Below are 4,966 nucleotides of genomic sequence, written 5' to 3'. Positions count from 1 at the left end.
AATGCCTAGAATACAGAATAAAGGTAGAATTTTAAAGGCTGCAGGAGAGAAAAATTAGATTATCTATAAGGGAAGACCAATTCAATTTTCAGCAGATTTTTCAACCCAGACTCTCAAAGCCAGGAGATCCTGGAACAATATATACCAAGCTCTAAAAGGTAATGGATGCAAACCAAGAATCTTATATCCAGAAAAATTAAGCTTCAAACTTGACAATAAAATAAAAACCTTCCATGATAAACAAAAGCTAAAAGAATTTACAGCAAGAAAACCTGCACTACAGAACATTCTTGGCAAAATATTCTATGAGAAGGAAATAAAAAACAACAATGAAAATCTGCAAATGGAAGAACTACAATAAAGGCAAAGCCAACCAAAGGAGAAACCAAGTCAAGCTAAATATCAAAAATAAACAAAAATGACCTATAATACAATTCATGTCTCTTTAAACTCTTATTGATAAATTTTTACACATAAAAATTTTAACTAAATATCATCTAATTTTTCAGGTTTTTATTTATTTCATATTTTTTTGTTTTCCATTTCTCTTCACAAAGTTATACAATTACAAATAGGTTCTTTAAAAGTTTTAGCATTTTATATGTTATATTTTAATATAATTAATCTGGTATGTGTATATACATTGCCTGTGATATGAAATGAGGTACATTTTACTCTTATAATTTAAAAGCCATTATTTAAGAATTGAGGATGAAAAAAATCAATCAGAGTAAAAATTGTTTAATATGGTATTTATAAAGATAAAGGCAAGGTTGAGGGTAACTAACAAATTTTGTGAAGCACCTTTCCTTCTGTAAACTTGGAGAGGTAGGAGGTGAAATAAGAGAGAGCCATTTTGAAAAACTTGTAGGAGAAGTTGACCTAACTGAAGTTATTCCCACCCAAAGCATGTAGAAACCAACTCACAGTCTAATAGAGTCTTATAGGGAGGAATAAAACACCTCGATCTACTATTTTCATTCTAAGTTTATCTCTTTGGTGCCCTCTTATGATAGAATTCAATAAGAAACCACATAACGAGGGGACTTATCATGCAGCCTACAGCATATGTCTCACCAAAAGGTGAAAGATGGAGAAAGGAGCCAGTAGGGCAGCCACTGGTTACACGAGGCCACTGAGTATTTGAAAAGTGTCTAGTCTGAATTGTGGTGCGCTATGTGTTAAATTGACATTAGAATCCAAAGAAATTACTAGGACAAAGAAAAATGAACATGAAATATCTTACTAACAATTATTTTCTTTGCAAATTATGTTGGTGATCCATTGGGTTAAACAAAGATGTATTAAAATCAATTTCTCTATTTGTTTAAAAAAAAGGAAGTAAAGGAAAACAAGGTAACAGTCTGTATCTTGACAGTAGAACTGTATATCCATATGTATATGTTGTCATTTTTTATATTTATGTTATCAAAATTCATATAACTATAAAACCAAATGGGGTAAATTGTACCATATATAAATGATATCTCAACAAACATGACTTTAAAAAGAAATCTAGTTCATGAAGTGTTTTGTATTGGGCACATACTAACCACCTGATAAATAATGGATATTATTATGATACTTTAAAATAACCAGCATCGGCCTGTGTGTGTTCCACCCGTGAGGCTCTACTGGTCCGAGATGGCCGAGCAGTCGGACAAGGCTGTAAAGTACTACACCCTGGGAAAGATCCAGAAGCACAACAGCAAAAGCACCTCGGTGATCCTGTACCACAAGGTGCTTTGACTAAAATTCTGGAAGAGCATCCTGGTGGAGAAGAAGTCTTAAGAGAACAAGCTGGGGGTGATGCTGCGGAGAACTTTGAGAATGTCGGGCACTCTACTGATGCTAGAGAACTGTCCAAGACATACTTCATCAGGGAGCTCCATCCAGATGACAGATCTAAGTTAGCCAAGCCTTCAGAATCTCTTATTACTACTGTTGAGTCTAATTCCAGTTGGTGGACCAACTGGGTAATCCCAGCCGTCTCAGCCCTGGCTGTAGCCCTGATTTATCACCTCTACATGGCAAAGGACTGAACAATTCTCAGAAGCCATAGAAGGAAAAGGCTGCTTTGGAAAAAGGAGAAAAGAAGACAGTGTTAATTACTTCGACTGACAGAAACCTTGGCCTGAAAAAAATAATTTTAATATGTTCCTCTTCTTCCTACACTAGAAACAAAACGAAAAGAACTGTTCTTTCTACTCTTAAACTTTTCAAATGGGCCTTTTTATTCATCAGCTTTGTTTTGATGTTTTCTCACTGCGTAATTTACTTATTGTAAGCATGATCTTATAAAAATATACCTGGCTTTTAAAATATACCACCATGTTGCCTGTCTGTTCAGTGTAGGCTTTTCTTCAGTGGTTAGGATCTCTGGTCATGTATGTGCTAATCATTTGGGTCCGGCTCATGTGTGACTTGAGGCAAGGGCACAGCCCTTGGAGCGTCCTCGTCATTGTTGAGCAGTTCATATGCAGTTACCCCTATTTCCAATGCCATTTCTTTTTTCAAGGAAATTAATAAAGGCTCAGAAATTATAGCTCAAAAAAAATAAAATAAAATAACCAGCATCAAGCTCTTTCATAGTGGGGAGGGGAGGGGGGGGGGCCTGGGAGGAATAGACAAATTCTAGATAGGGCAAAAGAATAGGAGGGGAAGGGAGGGGGCATAGGTTTAGAAACGATGGTAGAATGAGGTGAACATAGTTATACAAAGTACATGTATGAAGACATGAATGGTATGAATATACTTTGTATATACAGCTTATGAAAAATTGTGTTCTATATGTGTAATATGAATTGCCATGCAGTCCATTGTAATATATAACCAATCAGAATTTTTAAAAGTAACATTAAAGAAAAAAAATTCAAAAAATTGACAAAACAAAAAGCTGATTCTTTGAAAAAATAAATAAAATTGACAAACCCTTAGCCACCCTAACAAAAAGAAGGAGAGAGAGAAAACTCAAATTACTAAAATTTGTGATGAAAAAGTAAATATCATGACAGACACTATTGAAATACAGAAGAAAATTGGAAACTATTTTGAAAATTTGTATTCCAGTAAAATAGAAAATCGAAGACACCGACAAATCTTTAGAGGAATATGATCAACCCAAATTGAGTCAAGAGGACATACACAATTTAAACAGATCAATTTCAAGCAAGGAAATAGAAGACACCATCAAAAGCCTACAAACCAAGAAAAGCCTGGGACCAGACAGTTCTACAAGACCTATAAAGAAGAATTAATACCAATACTCCTGAAATTATTTTATGAAATAGAAAAGGAAGGAACCCTTCCAAACCCATCTATGAAGCTAGTATCATCCTGATACCAAAACCAAGCAGAGACATATCAAGGAAAGAAAATTCAGACCAATGACCCTGATGAACATTGGTGTAAAAATTCTCAATAAAAATATTGTCAAATCACATACAAAAACATATTATAGTGCATCATGATCAAGTGAAGTTAATTCCAGGGATGCAAATTTGGCTCAACATACAGAAATCAATAACTATAATTTATCACATCAATAGGCTTAAAGATAAAAATCATATGATTATATCAATTGATACAGAAAAGCTTTTGACAAAATACAGTACCCGTTCATGTTCAAAACACTAGAAAAACTAGAGATAATAAGAACATACCTCCACCAGCGCAGCCGTGCCGCACCGTGAGCACCCGACCGTCCGTCCGCCCCGTCCGGTCCGCCGCGTCCTCGGACTTGTTCCAACAATCTGTTAAAACATGGTGGATTACTATGAAGTTCTAGGTGTGCAGAGACATGCCTCAGCCGAGGATATCAAAAAGGCATACCGGAAACTTGCACTAAGGTGGCATCCAGATAAAAATCCTGAGAATAAAGAAGAAGCAGAGAGAAAATTCAAACAAGTAGCTGAGGCATATGAGGTGTTATCAGATGCTAAAAAACGGGACATCTATGACAAGTATGGCAAAGAAGGCTTAAATGGTGGAGGTGGAGGTGGAAGTCATTTTGACAGTCCATTTGAGTTTGGCTTCACATTCCGGAACCCAGATGATGTCTTCAGGGACTTTTTTGGTGGAAGGGACCCATTTTCCTTCGACTTCTTTGAAGATACATTTGATGACTTTTTTGGGAACCGAAGAGGTCCCCGAGGAAGCAGAAACCGAGGTGCAGGCTCATTTTTCTCCGCTTTCAGTGGATTTCCAACATTTGGAGGTGGATTTTCTGCATTTGATACAGGATTTACTTCATTTGGGTCACTAGGTCACGGTGGCCTTACCTCATTCTCTTCTACATCATTTGGTGGCAGCGGGATGGGTAGCTTCAAATCAATATCAACTTCTACCAAAATAGTAAATGGGAGAAAAATCACTACAAAAAGAATCGTCGAGAATGGTCAAGAAAGAGTAGAAGTTGAAGAAGACGGCCAGTTAAAGTCCTTAACGATAAATGGTAAGGAGCAGCTGCTACGCTTGGATAACAAGTAATTCAACGCACGCATTTAACAGAAATGTTAAACTATAACAAGCACCATTTGAGGATTAACAGGAACATTTTTTTGAAGATTTCAGACGAACTCGACTTTCAGTATAATTGTACCTAATCTAAAGTATTTATAAACAGCTCATCGGAGCCCCTATTTGTCATAGACTTTTGAGTTTATTGTTGGGACCACACAATAGGACCATTTTTTTGTCTTTAAAATTGTTGTAATCTCTGTATGCACTTTGCTTTTTTATTAAACGTTATCCAAGGTGAGCCTTGACTTTGAGTAGTGCTAGGACAAGATTGTATTCTAATACCAGCATGGATCTGCTTCCCATTGTGTTTGACATGTGAGCCAAGTAGTGTCAGCCTGCTGTGAGCTAACATTGCCAGGATGAGGCTCCTGTAGAAGTAATTTGGTTTTGGTTTTTTTTTTTTCAGTATTTAGTAATGAAAGATATTAATGCATTAATGGTAATA

At 36.1% G+C, this 4,966-nt stretch overlaps 2 pseudogenes; both read left to right on the top strand.

Annotated features, from left to right (window-relative positions):
- Positions 1-1,644: 1,644 nt before the first annotated feature.
- LOC113198525 (cytochrome b5 pseudogene) lies at positions 1,645-2,042 on the top strand (annotated as a pseudogene).
- Positions 2,043-3,762: 1,720 nt separating this feature from the next.
- Positions 3,763-4,752, top strand: LOC144250137 (dnaJ homolog subfamily B member 6 pseudogene; annotated as a pseudogene).
- Positions 4,753-4,966: the final 214 nt, after the last annotated feature.

Source organism: Urocitellus parryii, chromosome 14, assembly GCF_045843805.1.
Source record: "Urocitellus parryii isolate mUroPar1 chromosome 14, mUroPar1.hap1, whole genome shotgun sequence".
Taxonomy (NCBI): domain Eukaryota; kingdom Metazoa; phylum Chordata; class Mammalia; order Rodentia; family Sciuridae; genus Urocitellus; species Urocitellus parryii.
The sequence above is the reverse complement of the archived record's forward strand: the minus strand, read 5'-3'. Positions and strand labels throughout refer to the sequence as shown.